The sequence below is a fragment of the Hemitrygon akajei genome, chromosome 5 (assembly GCF_048418815.1).
Source record: "Hemitrygon akajei chromosome 5, sHemAka1.3, whole genome shotgun sequence".
In the NCBI taxonomy this organism is placed as follows: domain Eukaryota; kingdom Metazoa; phylum Chordata; class Chondrichthyes; order Myliobatiformes; family Dasyatidae; genus Hemitrygon; species Hemitrygon akajei.
In genome coordinates, this window is record NC_133128.1 from 149306620 (window position 1) to 149327950 (window position 21331).

At 44.5% G+C, this 21331-nt stretch overlaps 1 long non-coding RNA gene across 1 annotated transcript; it reads left to right on the plus strand.

The window, feature by feature from the left end:
- Window positions 1-11788: 11788 nt before the first annotated feature.
- Window positions 11789-20138, plus strand: LOC140727388 (uncharacterized). Its single transcript, XR_012098839.1, has 3 exons — window positions 11789-11986; window positions 16612-16832; window positions 20061-20138. It is a non-coding gene; the product is annotated as an uncharacterized lncRNA (long non-coding RNA).
- The last annotated feature ends 1193 nt before the right edge of the window (window positions 20139-21331 follow it).

Consider the following 21331-nt stretch of genomic DNA (forward strand, 5'->3'; position numbering starts at 1 on the left):
TAATCCTAACACTCACCCTAACCCTAACCCTAACCCTAACCCTAACCCTGAACCTAACCCTCACCCTAACGCGGACACTAACCCTAACCCTAACTCTAACACTAACCCTAACCCTAAAGCGTACCCTAACCCTAACCCTAACCCTAACCCTAACACTAACCCTAACCCTAACCCTAAAGCGTACCCTAACCCTAACCCTAACACTAACCCTAACACTCACCATAACCCTAACACTAACCCTAACCCTAACCCTAACCCTAACCCTAACCCTAACCCTAACCCTCACCCTAACGCGGACACTAACCCTAACCCTAACTCTAACACTAACCCTAACCCTAAAGCGTACCCTAACCCTAACACTAATCCTAACACTCACCCTAACCCTAACCCTAACCCTAACCCTAACCTTAACTCTAACCCTAATGCGGACCCTAACCCTAACCCCAACCCTTACACTAACCCTAACCCTAACCCTAAGCCTAACCCTAACGCTAACCCTAACTCTAACGCTAACCCTAACCCTGACCCTGACCCTAACCCTAATGCGGACCCCAACCCTAACCCTGACCCTAACACTAAACCTAACCCTCACCCTAACCCTAACCCTCACCCTAACCCTAACACTAACCCTAAACTTAACACTAACCCTAACCCTAACCCTAATGCGACCCTAACCCTAACCCTAATGCGGACCCTAACCCTAACCCTCACCCTAACCCTAACCCTAACCCTCACCCTAACCCTAACACTAACCCTAAACTTAACACTAACCCTAACCCTAACCCTAATGCGACCCTAACCCTAACCCTAATGCGGACCCTAACCCTAACCCTCACCCTAACCCTAACCCTAACCCTCACCCTAACCCTAACCCTAACCCTAACCCTAACACTAACCCTAAACTTAACACTAGCCCTAACCCTAGCCCTAATGCCACCCTAACCCTAACCCTCACCCTAACCCTAAACCTAACCCTAACACTAACCCTAAACTTAACACTAACCCTAACCCTAACCCTAACCCTGACCCTACCCCTAACCCTCACCCTAACCCTAACCCTAACCCTAACCCTAACCGTAATGCGAGGACCCTGACCCTGACCCTGACCCTGACCCTGACCCTAACCCTAACCCTAAACCCTAAACCCTAACCCTAAACCCTAAACCCTAACCCTTACCCTAACCCTAACCCTATCCCTAGATGTCATGTCAAATCTTCACAGACTCCGAAGGAAGTAGAGGTGCTGTTGTGCTTTCTTCACAATTACACTTACGTGCTGGGCCCAGGACAGGCATTCCGAAATAATAATACTGAGGAATTTAAAGTTGCTGACCCTCTCCACTTCTGATCTTCTGATAATGACTAGCTTAAGGATCTCTGGTTTCCCTCTCCTGAAGTCTACAATCAGTTCCCTGGTCTTGCTGACATTGAGTAAGAGATTGTTGTTGTGGCACCACTTGGCTAGATCTTCAATCTTCCTCCTAAATACTGATTTGTCACCACCTTTGATTTGGTCTATGACAGTGATGTCATCAACAAACATGAATATGGGATTGGAACTGTGCTTAGCCATGCAGTCATAAGTGTAAAATGAGTAAAACAGGGGGCTAAGCACACAGCCTTGTGGTGCACCTGTGGCGATGGATATTGTGGAGGAGAATTTGTTGCCAATCCAAACTGACTGGGGTCTGCAAGTGAAGAAATCAAGGATCCAATTGCACAAGGAGGTATTAAGGACAAGGTCTTGAAGTTTATTGATTAGTTTTGAGGGGATGATGGTATTGAAATTTGAACTCTAATCAATAAAGAGCATCCTAAAGCATGCATCTTTGCTGACCAGATGTTCCAGGGTTGAGTGAAGAGCCAATGAGATGGCTTTTGCTTTGTGCCTGTTGCTCCAGTAGGCAAATCAGAGTGGATCCAAGTTGCTTCTCAGGCAGAAGTTGATATGTTTCATCACCAACCTCTCAAAACACTGTGGATATAAGTGCCATTGGACAGTAGTCATTGAGGCAGGTTACCATGTCCTTCTTAGACACCGGTATAATTAAAACCTGCTTGAAGCAGGTAGGTAGCTCAGATTGCCGAAGCAAGAGGTTAAAGATCTCAGTGAATGCTCCAGCCAGTTGATCAGCACAGGTCTTTAGTACTTGGCAAGGTACCCTGTATGGGCTAGATGCTTTTTGTGAGCTCTCTTTCCTGAAGACTGCTCACATGTAGGCTTCAGAGACTGAGATCACAGGATCATCGGGGGCTGTGGGAGTTCGTGATGCTTTCTCCAAACTTTGATGGTCAAGGCAAGCATAGAAGTAATTAAGCTGATCTGGAATCGAAGCCCTGTTGTTGCCTACGTCACTTGATTGAATTTTATAAGAGACGATTCAAGCTCTGCCACAACTGTCGAGCATCCTTCATCGATTCAGATTTAGTCCGGAATTGCCACTTTACTCAGGAGGTGGATTTCAGGAGATCATGCCTAGACCTCTTGTAACTTTTGGGGTCACTAGACTTGAATGCTTCTGATCTGGCCCTCAGCAGATTTGGGATCTCATGGCTCATCTACGGCTTTTGGTTGTGGAAGACTCTGAATGAATCTGTGGGGACACATGCCTACAACTGTTTAAATAAAGTCCATGACAACCATGGTGTATTCATTCAGAACCACAGATGAGTCCTTAAACATAGCCGGAGTCCACCGACTCGAAGCAATCAATCATGTAGCCACTCCTCTGCCTCCTGCAACCATCTGTTTGTTGTCCTTATCTCTGGAGCTTGCACTTTAGCCTCTCCCTGTATGCAGCTAGAAGGACAGCCAAGTGATCCGATTCACCGAAATGCAGTCTGGGCATGGAACGATAGGCATTCGGTATAATTGTGGTTTAGAGTGTTGGGACCTCTGGTGCTACAAGTTATATGCTAATGGAAATTGAGCGAGGCCTTTTTCAAACAAGCCTGGTTGAAGTCCCTGACTATAATTTGAAATGCTTCAGGTTGGATTGTTTCTTGTTTGGAGGCAGATTATGTGATATATCAAGCACTTGATTATAGCCGGCTGCTGGTGGTATGTAAACTGCAGTCAGGACTGTGGAAGAAAACTCCCTAGGTAAAGAGAATGTATGGCAATTGACCATTAGATGTTCACAGTTGAGGTAACAGGAGTTCAACAAAACAGCCACATCAGAACACCACCCAGAGCATTTAGAAAGAGATTCGCCCCTCTCCCATCAGATTTCTGAACCGTCCATGAACACATGAACACTATTTTGCATCCCTTTTCACACTACTTACTTCATAATTTATAATCATTTTACGTCTTTGCACTGTACTGCTGAAACAAAACAACAAATTTCATGTCATACAGTGATAATAAATTTGATTCTAATTCTGATTTTTAAAAAAGGCACAATGCTCCGTGATGCACCATCAATAACTCTCGGAGATGTGATTCAAGATATAGGCTTTTATTGGCTGGAAGAAAGAACAAGTAGCAATTGACCACCACACTACATCCTGGAGACTGAGGCTGGGGCTGTGTCTCCAATCGCCTTTATACCGGGGTCCGTGGGAGGAGCCACAGGAGCAGTCAGCTGGGGGCGTGTCCAGACAGGTATATGTAGTTCACCACATTCACCCCCCCTTTGTTTTAAAAGAGAGTCCCCATGGGGCGAAGTTTCTTACAAGTATATTTACAGGTTAAGTCTATCAGGTGGTTGAATCTGTCGCTGCGATCTACGTAGCTCCGGCTGTGATTGCACAGGTGCCGGTGGTGATTGCACAGGTGCTGGTGGTGGTGATTGCACAGGTGCTGGTGGTGGTGATTGCACAGGTGCCGGAGGTGGTGATTGCACAGGTGCTGGTGGTGGTAATTGCACAGGTGCCGGAGGTGGTGATTGCACAGGAGACGGTGGTGGTGATTGCACAGGTGCCGGTGGTGATTGCACAGGTGCCGGTGGTGATTGCACAGGAGACGGTGGTGGTGATTGCACAGGTGCCGGTGGTGGTGATTGCCCAGGTGCCGGTGGTGATTGCACAGGTGCCGGAGGTGGTGATTGCACAGGTGCCGGAGGTGGTGATTGCACAGGAGACGGTGGTGGTGATTGCACAGGTGCCGGTGGTGGTGATTGTACAGGTGCCGGTGGAGATTGCACAGGTGCTGGTGGTGATTGCACAGGTGCCGGAGGTGGTGATTGCACAGGTGCCGGTGGTGATTGCACAGGTGCCGGTGGTGGTGATTGCACAGGTGCCGGTGGTGATTGCACAGGTGCCGGAGGTGGTGATTGCACAGGAGACGGTGGTGGTGATTGCACAGGTGGTGGTGATTGCACAGGTGCCGGAGGTGGTGATTGTACAGGTGCCGGTGGTGGTGATTGCACAGGTGGTGGTGATTGCACAGGTGCCGGTGGTGGTGATTGCACAGGTGCCGGTGGTGATTGCACAGGTGCTGGAGGTGGTGATTGCACAGGTGCCGGTGGTGGTGATTGCACAGGTGCCGGTGGTGATTGCACAGGTGCTGGAGGTGGTGATTGCACAGGTGCCGGTGGTGATTGCACAGGTGCCGGAGGTGGTGATTGCACAGGTGCCGGTGGTGATTGCACAGGTGCCGGAGGTGGTGATTGCACAGGTGCCGGTGGTGATTGCACAGGTGCCGGTGGTGGTGATTGCACAGGTGCCGGTGGTGATTGCACAGGTGCCGGAGGTGATTGCACAGGTGCCGGAGGTGGTGATTGCACAGGAGACGGTGGTGGTGATTGCACAGGTGCCGGTGGTGGTGATTGCACAGGTGCCGGTGGTGATTGCACAGGTGCTGGTGGTGATTGCACCGGAGACGGAGGTTGTGCTGGTTCCGGCCTGACTGGAGGCGTCAGCCCACTAGGCGTCAGTGATCCCTCACGCGTGCCTGGTATATGCGTGTTGGAGACGCCCCGTATAGGAGTGTCGTGAGGAGTCTGTGTAGGGCTCGGTGTACGCGGTGTCACCTCGGGTACAGGGTTCATAGTTACCGTGGAGTGTTCGGGGTAGTGGTCTGTTGCTCCTGCGGGCGCCAGGTCACGGATGGAGACCGTGTCCTCCCGCCCATCAGGTAAGACCACGTAGGCATACTGGGGGTTCGCATGTAATAGGTGAATCCTCTTGACCAGTGGGGAGTATTTATCCCCATGTTTCCGGAGCAGCACTGGCCCTGGGGACGTCAGCCAAACTGGTAGGGTGGTCCCAGTGACAGACTTCCTGGGAAAAGAAAATAGGCGCTCGTGAGGGGTGGCATTGGTGGACGTACATAACAGGGAGCGGATAGAGTGGAGTGCCTTGGGGAGGACCTCCTGCCAGCGAGAGACCGGCAACCCTTTTGACTTAAGGGCTAAAAGTGTGGCCTTCCACACTGTGGCATTCTCCCTCTCCACCTGCCCATTACTCCGGGGATTATAGGTCGTGGTCCTACTAGTATCAATGCCCTAGCCAGCAGGTACTGGTGCAGTTCGTCACTCATAAAGGAGGACCCTCTATCACTGTGGATATAGCAGGGATATCTGAACAGTGTGAAGAGCTGGCGCAGGGCTTTTATGACGGACGTGGCAGTGGTGTCGGGGCAGGGGTTGGCAAAGGGGAACCGCGAGTACTCGTCGATAATGTTGAGAAAGTAGACATTGCGGTCGGTGGAGGGAAGAGGGCCCTTAAAGTCAACACTCAGTCACTCAAAGGGGTGGGTGGCCTTGATAAGTTGCGCCTTTTCAGGACGGTAGAAGTGCGGTTTGCACTCAGCGCAGACTTGGCAGTCTCTGGTCATCGTCCTGATGTCCTCAAGGGAGTAAGGCAGGTTCCGGGCTTTCACGAAATGGTAAAATCGGGTGACCCCTGTGTGGCAAAGATCTGCATGAAGGGCGTATAGCTGGTCGAGCTGTGCGCTAGCACACGCTCCCCGGGATAGGGCCTCAGGGGGCTCATTGAGCCTTCCAGGCCGGTACAGGATATCATAGTTGTAGGTGGAGAGTTCTATTCTCCACCGCAAAATTTTATCATTTTTGATTTTGCCCCGCTGTTGGTTGCTGAACATGAACGCAACTGAGCACTGGTCGGTCAGCAAGGTGAACCTTTTGCCGGTGAGATAGTGCCTCCAGTGCCTAATAGCTTCCACTATGGCCTGGGCTTCTTTCTCCACAGCGGAGTGCCGAATTTCAGGGCCCTGAAGGGTACGAGAAAAGAATGCTACTAGCCTGCCTGCCTGATTGAGGGTAGCAGCCAGCGCGAAATCGGAGGCGTCACTCTCTACTTGGAAGGGAATGGTCTCGTCCACCGCATGCATCGTTGCTTTGGCAATGTCCCCTTTAATGCGGCTGAAGGCCGCGCGGGCCTCGGCAGAGAGGGGAAATGTGGTGGACTTGACCAGGGGGCGGACCTTGTCTGCGTAATGGGGAACCCATTGGGAGTAATAGGAAAAGAAGCCCAGGCACCGTCTGAGGGCTTTGAGGGTGGTGGGAAGAGGGAATTCTAACAGGGGGCGCATACGGTCGGGATCAGGGCCAATGACCCCGTTCTCCACGACATACCCAAAGATAGCGAGTCGGGTGGTTCCGAACACACACTTGTCCCTGTTATAAGTAAGGTTCAGGGCTTTGGCCACTTGGAAAAATCATTGGAGGTTGGCGTTGTGATCTGGCCAGTTGTGACCACAGATGGTGATGTTATCCAGATATGGGAAATGTGGCCTTCAGTTGGCACTGGTCCACCATCCAGTCCATTTCCCTCTGAAAGACCGAGACACCATTTGTGACACCGAATGGGACGCGCAGGAAGTGATAGAGCCTGCCGCCCACCTCGAAGGCGGTGTAGGTCGGCAGGTCCCTGATAAGTGAGTAAACTTTCGGGGTGACCCTCGAAAGGAGTATTCTGTGCATAATAGCGGGCTCAGTCACGGGTATCTGTTCCAAGTATGATTGGAAGCATGCAAGCCAGAGTTCAAAGGCAAGAGCTGCTTCTGAGTCTTGAGGATCAATGTCCAGTTTTTCTGGACGTAAAATGCTTTCCATGTTTTAAAACTTCCAGCCAATAAAATTGATGCACCATCAATAACTCTCAGAGACGTGAGGCGAGATATAGGCTTTTATTGGCTGGAAGAAAGAACAAGCAGCAATTGACCACCACACTACATCCTGGAGACTGAGGCTGGGGCTCAGTCTCCAATCGCTTTTATACCGGGGTCAGTGGGAGGAGCCATAGGAGCAGTCAGCAGGGGGGGGCGTGTCCAGACAGGTATATGTAGTTCACCACACTTCGACATTAAACAATCTCAGCAAATTTCCATAATTAGTTCCACAGTGTTAACTGCCTTTGAAATGGCCTTTTCCAAATAGCTTTGTCTCCGAGTGTCCCCTGAACGTGAGCAGCCAGATATTTGCACTATAACATGCAAATGCCCAGTCTCCTGGAGGTCATGACCTGGATCCTTGGCAGGGACAAAACCAACACTTTAAAATTATGGCCAAGAACTCAAATATTAACTGTTTCACAGTCCTTTCCAACATTTTTTGTTTTTACTACAGATTTCTAGCACCTGCAATTATTTTGATTTTCATTTACTTTTGCAGTGACTGTTACTGCTCTCCCAGAAATGCCACATTTGAAGACATTGAACTCTGTCTCCAGTGCGATACCTATCTGTCCCTTTGGCCTGTTCATATTCAGTGGTTTCTGTTTCCTTCCTCATCTTCAATAAGCTGTTGACCAAAACTCACTCCACAGCCACATCTCTTTCCTTTCTAATTGGCTCAGGCTCCAGCTCTCTCACTTGGATCTGTGCTCAAATTTCACTCGCCCTTCACAATTTGGACCCATCCAATATGACAGACCTGTTCAAACTATCAGGTGTTTCTTGAGATAAGCACGAAAGTTTATGGAAATCCGAAGAAACACACAAAATGCTGGAGGAACTCAGCAGGACAGGTAGCATCTATGGAGAAGAATAAACAGTCAACATTTCAAGCCGAGACCCTTCATCAGGTCTGTAAAGAAAGGGGGTAGAAGTCAGAAGGCCTTGCTCGAAATGCCGACTGTATTCTCTTCCATAGATGCTGCTTGACCTACTGAGTTCCTTCAGCATTTTGTGTGTTGCCCCAGGCATTTCTCTAGGTGCTGTTCATTCTGAAATACGGCATAGTAGAGGCCCTACCAGCCCTTCGAGCCAAGCTGCCAGCAACCCCTGACGACCCCCTACAATCCCTGATTTAACCCAAACCATATGACAATTTACAACGACCAATTAACCTACAAACCAACACATCTTCGGACTGTGGGAGGAAACAGAAGCACCTGGAGAAAACATACACATTCCAAAGGGACGATTTACAGACTCCTTACAGAGGATGCCAGGAAGAAACTCCAAATTCTGATGCCCTGAGGTGCAATAGTGTTGCACTAACTACTACACCACCATGGCGCCCTTGTTATGTGATCTGAGAGGTAAATCTGCTGATGACATGAAGTGTAGGAGTTTGGCCTTCATTGCTCCCTGAAATCCTTGCTCTGTGCCATATGCACAGTCCAAAAATCTCCCTATAATTCCAACTTATTCTATCTCAAAGCCATCATGATCCTCAGTTCTTCCTTATTCTCTGCCAACTTTTCTTTGGTGTTGCAATAGGCTTCTTCTTTCGTTCCTTTCTGACCTGCTCTGATGAAGGGTCTTTGACAAGAAACCTTTCTCTTTACATCAATGCCTCCTGGGCTGCCGAGTATATCCGGCATTTTCTCTTCATCTAAACTTGGCCACAAAGCCATCAATTCTGTCATCCAAATTGTTGACATACTATATAAAAGCTGTCCCAAAACTGATCCCTGCAGAACACCACTAGTCACCAGCAGCCAATCAGAAAAGGCTCCCTTTATTCCCAATCTGCATGCTGCCGATGCTCAATCCAAGCTGTTATCTTTCCTGGAATATCATTGGCTCTTACTTTGCTAAGCTGCCTCATGTGCCACACCTTGACAAAGGCCTTCTGAAAATCCGAGTAGATAACATCCACCAATTCTCCTTTGTCTATACTGGCTATCATTTCCTTCATTAATTCCAACAGAATTGTCAGGCAACATTTTCCCTTCAGAAAACCATGGTGACTTTGGCCTATTTTATTATGGGCCGCCAAGTACTCTGTAACCTCAACCTTACCAATTGACTCCAATATCTTCCCAACCACTGAGGTCAGGCTAATTGGCCTATAATTTCCTTTCTTCTGCCTCCTGCCCTTCTTGAAGAGTGGAGTGACATTTGCAATTTCCTAATCCTCCGGAACCATGCCAGAATCAAGTGATTCTTGAAAGGTCATTACTAATGCCTCCACAATCTCTTCAGCTATCTCCTTCAGAACCCTGGGGTGTAATCCATTTGGTCCAGGTGATTTATCTACTTTCAGATCTTTCCATTCCCCAAGCACCTTCTCCTTAGTAATAACAACTACACTCACTTCTGCCCCCCCCCCCCAACACTCTCAAATCTATGGCATACTGCCAGTGTCCTCCACAGTAAAGACTGATGCCAAATATTAATTCCAGTTCACTAGCTATTTCCTTCTCCCCATTACTACCTCTCCAGCATCATTTTCCAGTGGTCCAATATTTCACCTCCCTTTTACTCTTTATATATATGATAAAACTTTTAGTGTCCTCTTTGATATTATTGGCTGGATTACTTTCAAATTTCATCTTTTCCCTAAATGGTTTTTTTGGATGCCTTCTGTTGTTTTTTAAAAGCTTCCAAATTCTCTAACTTCCCACTTTTTTTCCCCCTATTATATGCCCTCTCTTTTGCTTTTATGTTGACTTTGACTTGCCTTGGCAGCCACAGTTGCCTTACCCTGCCTTTAGAATACTTCTTTGGGATATATCTATCTTGCGCCTTCAGAATTGATCCCAGAAGTACCAACCATTGCCATTCCACTGTCATCCCTGCTAGTTGTTGTTCCTCTCTGCACCTTGTGCCGCATCGGATGGCAACCTTGCCATTTTTTTAGCATTGATCCATATTTTAAATGGCCAAGTTGCTAGCTCGATCTCAACCCAGCGCAGATGGAAAGGGTGCAAGGAGCCAGCTGGAATCGAACTTGGGACCAATAACCTTGAGGTCCGGTACTGATGCCACTACACCACTGGCTGGCTGGATCCCTACTAGTGTCCCCTTCCAATCAAATTTGGCCAGCTGCTCTCTCATGCCTCTATAATACCCTTACTGCACTTTAATACAGTTACATTTGACTTTAGCTTCTCAATCTCAAATTGCAGTGTGAATACTATCATATTATGATCACTGTCTCCTAAGGGTTCCTTTACCTTAAGTTCTCTAATCAAATCTGTTTCATTACACAACACCCAATCCTGAATAGCTGATCCTCTAATGGGTTCAATACAAGCTGCTCTATAAAGCCGTTTTGTAGGCATTCTCCAAGTTCTCTCTCTTGAGATCCAAAATCAGAACCAACCTGATTTTCTCAATTAAACTGCATGTTGAAACCCCCCATGGCTATCATTATATTGTCCTTTTGACATGCATTTCTATCTCCCATTATAATTTGTAGCCCACATCCTGGCTACTGCACAGAGGCCTATATATAACTCCTCTTATGGTCTTTTTACTTTTTCAGTTCCTTAAACCTATCCACAACAATTCTACATTGTTTGATCCTATGTCACCTCTTTCTAAGGATTTGATTTCATTTTTTTTTACCAACAGAGCTATGCCACCCCCTCTACCTACCTGCTTGTCCTTTCAATACAAGGTGTATCCTGGGATGTTAAGCACCCAACTATAATCTTCTTTCAGTCACGACTCAATGATGCCCTCAATGTCATGCCTGCCAATCTCTAAATGTGCTTCAAGACCACCTACCTTATTCCATATACATTGATATATAACATCTTCAGTCCTGTATCCTGATTTTGTTCCCGTTACACTGCAGCTCATCCCACTGACTGCAATTTTGTTCTATCATCTGCCTGTCCTTACTGCCAGTCTCATTACATACCGCCTTTGTTTGTATTCCATTTGCCCCATCCACAGTCCTATCACTCAGTTTTCCATCACCCTGCCAAATTAGTTTAGATCCTCTCTAACATATTCCCATGTACTCCTTCATATTCGCTTTCAAACTCCTTCCTCTCACATTAAACCTTGGTTTTGATACCCTAACAAGAGGCTTGGCAAACATTAGAGTCTTTAAAATCAATAAGAGTAAGGCTGAATTGATTCATGTATATTTTGGTAAATCCTTATCGGTACACACTGATGATTCAGAATTCATTTGATTGAAACATTTAATCCACTTTCAGTTGTTTCAAAACCAAAAGCTTTTGACGTTGATGATGAAATATAAAGCAAGGAAAATTTGTGATGCTGGAGTTTGCTAATGTTGAATCAGGATTTATTTTCCAGTTTTGAATGTATATGCTGTGCTGTTCAGAATAGGAATGATTTTCTACTAATAAAAGATTAGCACTGGATTAACATAGGATTAACAAAGGGTGCGGTCTTTCATTGATTCTATTATGGATTTACTGAATATGCCTGCATGAAAAAAATCTCTGTGTTGTATCTGGTGACATTTATGTTCTTTGACAATAAATTTACTTTGAACTTTGACCTGGATTTTTATTAATTAAGTTGTATAAAAGAGGCCAGCATTATAAGATCTGGTGAGCATGTGAATTAGACAAGATGGGAAGGTAAAACTAATTCACTGTAGATGTTGTTTCATAAAACTCTGTGAATATGTGAAATTTCAGCCTCATCTTACTTTTGTAGGTTATCTTCGATGAGGACAGGAGCTTCCAGGGTTGGGACAATGAGTGCAACACCGACTGTAGCCTCTGCAACTCCATCCACATTGAGTTGTGCACGAGAAACTAAAGTACATAGGATACTAGTACGTCCTAACCAAGTGAGAGTATCTTGATAACTAGTGCTGGATTTAATGACTGCATCAGGTCCTGTCACAGCTATACTTTGGTAAGCTTTTGGTCGTTTAACAACTTATGAATCTTCCTCCATTTTCTAAATTTCATCTTAATTAGAGTGCTGTGTGGTCATTTGTTCTTGTTAGAATGTTAAGACTTCTGCAATGTAATAAGTGTTTACAAAACACTGAAAGGTTTGTAATTAGATTTGAAATCACTGTGCCGATTAATAGCTAGGTTGTCTCAACAAAATACAGTGCAGTATATAAGCTACTTTTAGTACAGTTTCCAGATCTTAGCACTACAAATTTAAATATAAACAAAAATACTATTATTGTATTATAGACCGTGAAAGTAACTGATTCAGATGTTGTAGCGCGAGGAAAAGTACACACTCAGGACAACAGCTACTTTTTCGGGTTTTAATTCTTTATTTGTTTTAGATGTTTAAGTGCCAGAAGAGGGTCTTAAAACAAAGCAAATGACTTTACAATAAGGTCCTGCCATTACAATCTTCGTTTAACCTTCGGTGAGTCATGTGATAATTGTTAGTACAATGACAATATCTTCTCTAGAAACTTGCCAATTATGTTGGCTCAAAACCACTGGTAGTAAATAGTTTTCGGTATTTTTTCTGTCTCTTACACCTGAGTGTAATAAGTTACATTCTTAATTTGATTGCAATTAATGCTTCATTATGATAAGTTAAAGAAACATAGAAACATAGAAAACCTACAGCACAATACAGGCCCTTAGGCCCACAAAGTGGTGCTGAACATGTCCCTACCTTAGAAATTACTAGGCTTACCCATAGCCCTCTATTTTTCTAAGCTCCATGTACCTGTCCAAAAGTATCTTAAAAGACCCTATCGTATCTGCCTCCACCACCGTTGCCGGCGGCCCATTCCACGCACTCACCACTCTCTGAGTAAAGAACTTACCCCTGACATCTCCTCTGTACCTACTCCCCAGCACCTTAAACCTGTGTCCTCTTGTGGCAACCATTTCTGCCCTGGAAAAAAACCTCTGACTATCCACACGATCAATGCCTCTCATCATCTTATACACCTCTACGAGGTCACCTCCCATCTTCCGTCGCTCCAAGGAGTAAAGGCAGAGTTCACTCAACCTGTTTTCATAAAGCATGTTCCCCAATCCAGGTAACATTCTTGTAAATCTCCTCTGCACCCTTTCTATGGCTTCCACATCCTTCCTGTAAGGAGGCGACCAGAACTGAGCACAGTACTCCAAGTGGGGTCTGACCAGGGTCCTATATAGCTGCAGCATTATCTCTTGGCTCATTAATTCAATTCCACGATTAATGAAGGCTAGTACACCATATGGCTTCTTAACCACAGAGTCAACCTGCACAGCTGCTTTGAGCGTCCTATGGACTCAGACCCCAAGATCCCTCTGATCCTCCACACTACCAAGAGTCTTACCATTAATACTATATTCTGCCATCATATTTGACCTACCAAAATGAAGCACTTCACACTTACCTGGGATGAATTCCATCCGCCACTTCTCAGCCCAGTTTTGCATCCTATCAACGTCCCGCTGTAACCTCTGACAGCTCTCCACACTATCCACAACACCTCCAACCTTTGTGTCATCAGCAAACTTACTAACCCATCCCTCCACTTCCTCATCCAGGCCATTTATAAAAATCACAAAGAGAAGGGATTCCAGAACAGATCACCACTGGTCACCGACCTCCATGCAGAATATGACCCGTCTACAACCACTCTTTGCCTTCTGAGGCAAACCAGTTCTGGATCCACAAAGCAATGTCCCCTTGGATCCCATGCCTCCTTACTTTCTCAATAAGCCTTGCATGGGGTACCTTATCAAATGCCTTGCTGAAATCCATATACACTACACCTACAGCTCTACCTTCATCAATGTGTTTAGTCACAGCCTCAAAAAATTCAATCAGGCCCATAAGGCATGACCTGCCCTTGACAAAGCCATGCTGACTATTCCTAATTATATTATACCTCTCCAAATGTTCATAAATCCTGTTTCTCAGGATCTTCTCCATCATCTTCCCAATCACTGAAGTAAGACTCACTGGTCTATAATTTCCTGGACTATCTCTACTCCCTTTCTTGAATAAGGGAACAATATCTGCAACCCTCCAATCCTCCAGAACCTCTCCTGTCCACATTGATGATGCAAAGATCATCGCCAGAGACTCAACATCTCCTCCCTCACAGTAGCCTGAGGTACATCTCATCAGGTCCCGGTGACTTATCCAATTTGTTGCTTTCCAAAAGCTCCAGTACATTCTCTTTCTTAATATTTACATGCTCAAGTTTTTCAGTCTGCTGCAAGTCAGCACTACAATCACCAAGATCCTTTTCCATAGTGAATACTGAAGTAAAGTATTCATTAAATACCTCTGCTATTTCCTCCGGTAGCATACACTCTTTCCCACTGTCACACTTGATAGGTCCTATTCGTTCACGTCTTATCCTCTTGCTCTTCACATACTTGTAGAATGCCTTGGGGTTTTCCTTAATCCTGCCCACCAAGGCCTTCTCATGGCCCCATCTGGCTCTCCTAATTTCCTTCTTAAGCTCCTTCCTGTTAGCCTTATAATCTTCTAGATCTCTAACATTACCTAGCTCTCTGAACCTTTTGTAAGCTTTTCTTTTCTTCTTGACTAGATTTATTACAGCCTTTGTACACCATGGTTCCTGTACACTACCATAACATCCCTGTCTCTTTGAAACTTACCTATGCAGAACTCTACACAAATATCCCCTGAACATTTGCCACATTTCTTCCTTACTTTTCCCTAGGAACATCTGTTCCCAATTTAAGATTCCAATTTCCTGCCTGATAGCCTCATAATTCCCCTTACTCCAGTTAAACGCTTTTCTAACTTGTCTGTTCCTATCTCTCCCCAATGCTATTGTAAAGGAGATAGAATTATGATCATTATCTCCAAAATGCTCTCCCACTGAGAGATCTGACACCTGATCAGGTTCATTTCCCAATACCAAATCAAGTACAGTCTCTCCTCTTGTAGACTTATCTACGTATTGTGTCAAGAAACCTTCTTGAACACACCTAATAAACTCCAACCCATCTAAACCTCTTGCTCTAGGGAGATGCCAATTGAAGCCAATTTGATGCCAATTTGGGAAATTAAAATCTCCCACCACCACAACTCTGTTATCATTACATCTTTCCAGGATCTGATTCCCTATCTGCTCCTCGATATCCCTGTTACAATTGGGAGGCCTATAAAAAACACCCAGAAAAGTTATTGGCTCCTTCCTGTTCCTAACCTCCATTCACAGAGACTCCGTAGACAATTCCTCCATGACATCCACCTTTTCTGCAGCCATGACACTATCTCTGATCAACAGTGCCATGCCCCCACCTCTTTTGCCTCCCTCCCTGCCCTTGTCCTTTCTGAAACATCTAAAACCCGACACTTGAAGTAACCATTCCTGTCCCTGAGTCATCCCAGTCTCTGTATATCTCCAAGTATTGATCCATACTCTAAGCTCATCTGCTTTGTTCATAATGCACCTTGCATTAAAATAGACACATCTCAAACCGTCCGTCTAAGCATGTCCCTTCTCTATCATCTGCCTATCCTCCCTCACACACCGTCAACAAGCTTTCTCTGTTTGTGACTGCCTCTTCCCCAGTCTCTTCAGTTCGGTTCCCACCCCCCAACAATTCTAGTTTAAACTCTTCCCAGTACCCTTAGCAAACTTCCCCACCAGGATATTGGTCCCCCTGGGATTCAAGTGCAACCCATCCTTTTTGTACAGGTCACACCTGCCCCAAAAGAGGTCCCAATGATCTAGAAATCTGAATCCCTGCCCCCTACTCCAATCCCTCAGCCACGCATTTATCCTCCACCTCTTTCTATTCCTATGCTCACTGTTGCGTGGCACAGGCAGTAATCCCAAGATTACTATCTTTCCGGTCTTGCTTCTCAACTTCCTTCCTAACTCCCTGTAGCCTTTTTTCAGCACCTCTTCCTTTTTCCTGAATGTGTGACAAAGGGACTGGAGGCCTTTAAGAATAATTGGATCTAGGGGCTTTCTCCTTAACCTGAGATTTAAAGGTTGATGAAATATCATGGGAACTAAGGAGAAGGGCTGGGAGTCAGAAATGTAAATTAGCGTTAGTCAAGTACAGCACAGTAAAGAAAGAGACGGATTGGATTAGAAGATGCAATAAAAGTTTTGCTTCAATAAATTAAAGCTAATTTACCACATAGAGGAATGAGGTTGAATAAATTATTCTCTTATAGGCAGCAACAAGATTAATGAGCACTGTACTAAAATTACCACATTGCTAAAAGGTTCAAGGCTGATGTGTTTTATCTCTTTCTTTATATGACAATGTAAAGTTCATTCACATGCAAATATAAAAGACCACATAGAGCTATTTGTGGAATGACTAATTACCCAGCATATTCTGCAGATTCATAATTCATAGTCTATAATTGATAGTGATGCAATTAACCAGGTAATTGGTCATGGTCTAAATGCCTAGGTGAGAATTGCAATAATTTGTCCTACAGCACTATTAGATACTTTATACTTCTAACAAATATCTTTACTGGGGACAGAGAATTCTGTTGCCTAAACAACAGCACCATTTGGTAGAAAAAGAAATTTTAAAATTTCCTTTTGTGACACACAGATCATCTTGTACGAAGATGGAGAATTACAATGTTGGCACCACGAGTGCAGCTCCGACTGTGCCGACCTCTCCCCTTATTTCAGCCGCTGTAACTCCATCCGTGTTGACAGTGACTGGTGGGTGTTGTATGAGAGACCCAACTACATGGGATACCAGTATGTCTTGAGCAGGGGAGAGTATCCTGACTACCAGCGCTGGATGGGATTGAATGACACAATCAGGTCCTGTCGCAGTTACCCTTGTGCAAGTCACAACTTCTTTTCATTGTATTTTGCAAATGATGCTGCCTTTTTAGAGATGTTTCATTAATTATATTTGGACAGATACAGAGGTAAATATTGCAGTATCTGCTAAGAGTAAAATGGGAAGATATCATCACATGCCATGCAGCAAGAGACAAAAGTAACTAGAGTAAAAAGCTGTAGCTGTGGCATTAAGGAATCACGTATCCTATGTATTGTATTTGCAACAAATTATCCTGCATGAAATGGATTGATACTAAATATTTACAAAGGTTGAAGCCGAAGCATAAATGCCTGATTAAAACTGCATGACCTTATTAATCTGGAGCAAGCTGAAAAGGATCTGGTGCATTCTGTGCATATATGACAAATAAACTCTTCTCGGGCTTCCAGCTGGGTACAGGTATTGATTATAACTGATGTTTTGATGACAAGCTCTGCCATCTTCAGGGATGATGCCTGGTTGAGTCTAGTCCAGTGGTATTTAAACCACTGTAGTCTGTCCCTCCTGATTGGTTAATCCTCATCCAATCAGGATTCCGCTCTCCCACCTTGTTTACAATCGAATTTCAGTTCTTACTTAGAACGGGATCTTCATCTTTGTTAATATTCTTTTTCTCTAGTTTTATTTCCATGGCTTCCCAAAAGCCGTTGGCGCAGCACAGTAGTTTTGTGCCATCAAAGTTAATCCTATGGCCATTGCAAATGCAGTGTTCTGCTACCGCTGATTTTTCTGGGTAACCCAAACGGATGCACCTCCTGTGCTCCTTGATGCGGGTTTCCACCTTGCACCCATCTGGCTGATATGTGCTCCTCCACATTCACAGGGAATCCTGTAAACATCAGCCGTCCCAAGTCCCAGGTTATCTTTGACCCACATAAGTTGTGACTTGAGCTTCCTTATGGGTTTGTGGGTGGTATTAATCTGGTATTTCTTCAGGTTCCTGGCAATTCTTCCAGAAACTGTGGAAGTATAGGGGAGACAGGCAGTAGCGACAGGTTCTTCTCATTGTTAGGTTTCCTAGTTTTTCTGTCAGCCATTTTAAGGGCCCGATTGATTTCCTTCACCTTGTAGCCATTCTGTAGGAATGTCATGCATAATCGTCTTATTTCTCGGGGAGACTCTTTGGGTCCAAAATAGTTTTTGCACGGTTAATTAAAGTAGAAAGTACCACTCTACGTTGGGAGGTGTGATGTTGGCTGTTATTGTTACATGGAAACATAGAAATCTACAGCACATTACAGGCCCTTTGGCCTACAATGTTGTGCTGACCATGTAACCTACTCTAGAAACTGCCTAGAATTACCCTACTGCAAAGCTGTCTATTTTTCTAAGCTCCATGTACCTATCTGAAGGCTGATTTATACTTGTATGTATGGGCTACGCTGCAGCCTGCGCCATAACCCTGATTTTCACTTCTGCGTCGCTCTACGCTGTAGCGAGCATGCGTTAGTGTGCGCCAAAACGCTAGTTGGCGGTGGGGTTTCTATGCCACTGTGTTGAGTTTCTTCGTGAGAGACATGGACGACGAAATGCACTTCAAACATTTTCGCATGTTGGCAGGTAGATTTGACAATTTGGTTAATCTATTTTGCATCGGTGTACGTACAGCCTACAGACATGGCAGAGAAGAAGCAACCGAAAATGCGTAGGAGGAAATGCGATGCTACCAAGCTGACCAATCACAGTTGTTGCAGTCTGCATTGTCATGATGCATGAGTAACTTTTCTGTAGAGGTGCGCGTCACCTTACAGCGTAGGGTATGGCGTAGGTATGGTGTAGGATACGCATTACCTACGGCGTCAATGCAATGCACAAGTATAAATTAGCCTTTAGTCTCTTAAAATACCCTATTGTATTTGCCTCTACCACCATCGCTGGCGTTGCATTCCATGCACCCACCACTCTCTCTGTGGAAAAACTTAACTCTGACATCCCCCTTGTACCTACTTCCAAGCACCTTAAAACTATGCCCCCTCATGTTAGCCATTTCAGTCCTGGGAAGATGCCTCTGGCCATCCACACAAAAGGCCAAGTTCTCTCAACCTATTCTCATAAGGCATGCTCTCCAATCCTGGCAACATCCTTGTAAATCTCCTCTGCACTCTCTCTATAGCATCCACATCCTTCCTGTAGTGAGGTGACCAGAACTGAACACAGTACTCCAAGTAGGGTCTAACTAAGGTCTCTCATGGCTCTTGAGCTCAATCCCATGGTTGTTGAAAGCCAACACTTTAAGTCCGTGTGAGTGGGTTTCCAATAGATGTCATGTCCGAGGCTACCAGCTGGTTTATGTCAGTTTAGAATGTCCAGGACCAGGAGGCAACCATTCTTCTCCATCTCCATCATAAATTGAATGCTTAGATGTATGCTGTTCAGATGTCTTGGAACTGTTGGAGTGATATATATTTATAGATTATATATTATTGTATTATTATACATTACTTGACCAGTGCCTTTGGCACTGTTATTTATAGAATAGATTATATTTATAAGTTTAACATGCAAGGATACACTTTGTATCAAAAGGACAGGCAGGTAGGCAGAGGGGGTGGAGTGACTGTTAGTAAAAATGAACTCAAATTCTTAGAAAGAGATTACATAGGATCAGAAGATGTAGAATCCTTGTGGGTAGAGTTAAGAAACTGCAAGAGTAAGAAGACCCTGATGGGAGTTAGATACAGGTCTTCAAACTCTAGCCAGAATGTGGGATATAAATTTCAATGGGAAATAGAAAAGGCATGTAATACAATATCAAGCAGTAGTAAGTCAAGGCAACTGGACTTGCTGTGTTGTCTAGAAGATATTTCGCTACTCATCCAAGAGGCCTCTTCAATTCTGATCCATGGTGGGTAGTTTCCCAGTTTATAAACTCTGTGAGTTGTTTAAAAAAATAGTAATCACATGAGGGTCATTAAGAGTCATAGAGGTAATGAGAGGGTTATGAGTTTTTATCTTTGCGTGAATGGAGGTGTGAACTGTTGTGGAGATCCTAGGGTAGAGATGTTAGGTCTGCATTGTAAGTAGCCGATAGGTGGTGTTGTACCCCACCCCCTGTGTTCAGGGATGGGTTATTAATTTTTAGCTTGTTGTAATACAGGGCTTCATTACTTTAAACAGATTTGTAAAGATTGCGTGCCATTCTGTTTGTATTTTAAACAGCAGTTTTACATGAAGTTAATGATTTTGTTCATTTTATTGTCCAGATCTACAAGAGGCCTTTCTTTGGAGGGAAGATGAAGGAATTCATGTGATGTACTGGATTTCCAATTCGCAAATGCTGATATCTGATCCTGGTAATTATTCAGTAATTAAGAAATAAAGTTGATATCATAAATGGTTTATGATTTTCTGTTTTCTGGTACTAAAACAGATATGTTAGGAACAGTTAAGAAGTTAGATATGGCCCTTGTGGCTAAAGGGATCGGGGGTATGGAGAGAAAGCAGGTACAGGGTTCTGAGTTGGATGATCAGCCATGATCATACTGAATGGCGGTGCAGGCTCGAAGGGTCGAATGGCCTACTCCTGCTCCTAATTTCTATGTTTCTAAAAATAGCTCTCTTATTAGTAACACGGTGATTCATGTACCACTACAACTGCAGAGTGGGAACTGAACTTGTGTGAGCGCCTATATGAAAGCCATTATCAAAGGACAACCTGATGACAGACCATCCATGTCTAAGAAACTTCAAGGCCTTTAATCTTGCATCAATAGTCTAACCTGTAAGGAATATAATCATCTGTCTCTTAAAAAGCCAAAGGCACTGGTCAAGTAATGTTGTCATAAGTTCAAGGAGAAAGTCAGAACATGAAATCATGGACTAAATTTCCTTACTAACATTTTTTGCTACTTTTGTTTGCACTGAGCAATAAGAGTGCTCAATGCATGTAGCATGAAGTCTCCATTATCCAGTGCATTCACTTCAAGCTTCTCACATTTAGACTGTCTCCAAAGTTACTCAGAATTGGATCCTGTTCCATTTTTTTAGGTGGCTTTACTGCGTGTTGTCTCCTCAAATTCATCAGTAGTAGTCTCTTTCAACTATTCCACCTTGTTTTCATGTTAACTGCACTCACCCTGTCCGTAGGCCTTTCCAAAATATCACTCTTCACTCACATGTATTTGGGGTTTCTTTTCACCAAACTCTTTGTCACTGCTTGATGTACATTTTTGCTTTGTGAAGTATCTTTGGACAAATTACATTGCAAAATGTGTGACATGAAACACGCTACTCTTTTATTCAACATGAGTGCTAATATTTATATCAACAGTTCAGACAGAGACTATAATTTTCCCTTTGATGTTTACTAAGTTCTTGTGCTCTCTAAATTGAAAGGAACATTCCTAGATTTTAGTTAGATGGCTGCTCAACTTAAGCCATTAAGGGTATAGAACAGCTGTAAAATATTCCAATAAGGATCAGTTCTCCTTATCTTTCATGCAAGCACATGCTTAGACATTTTCAAGATAATAAC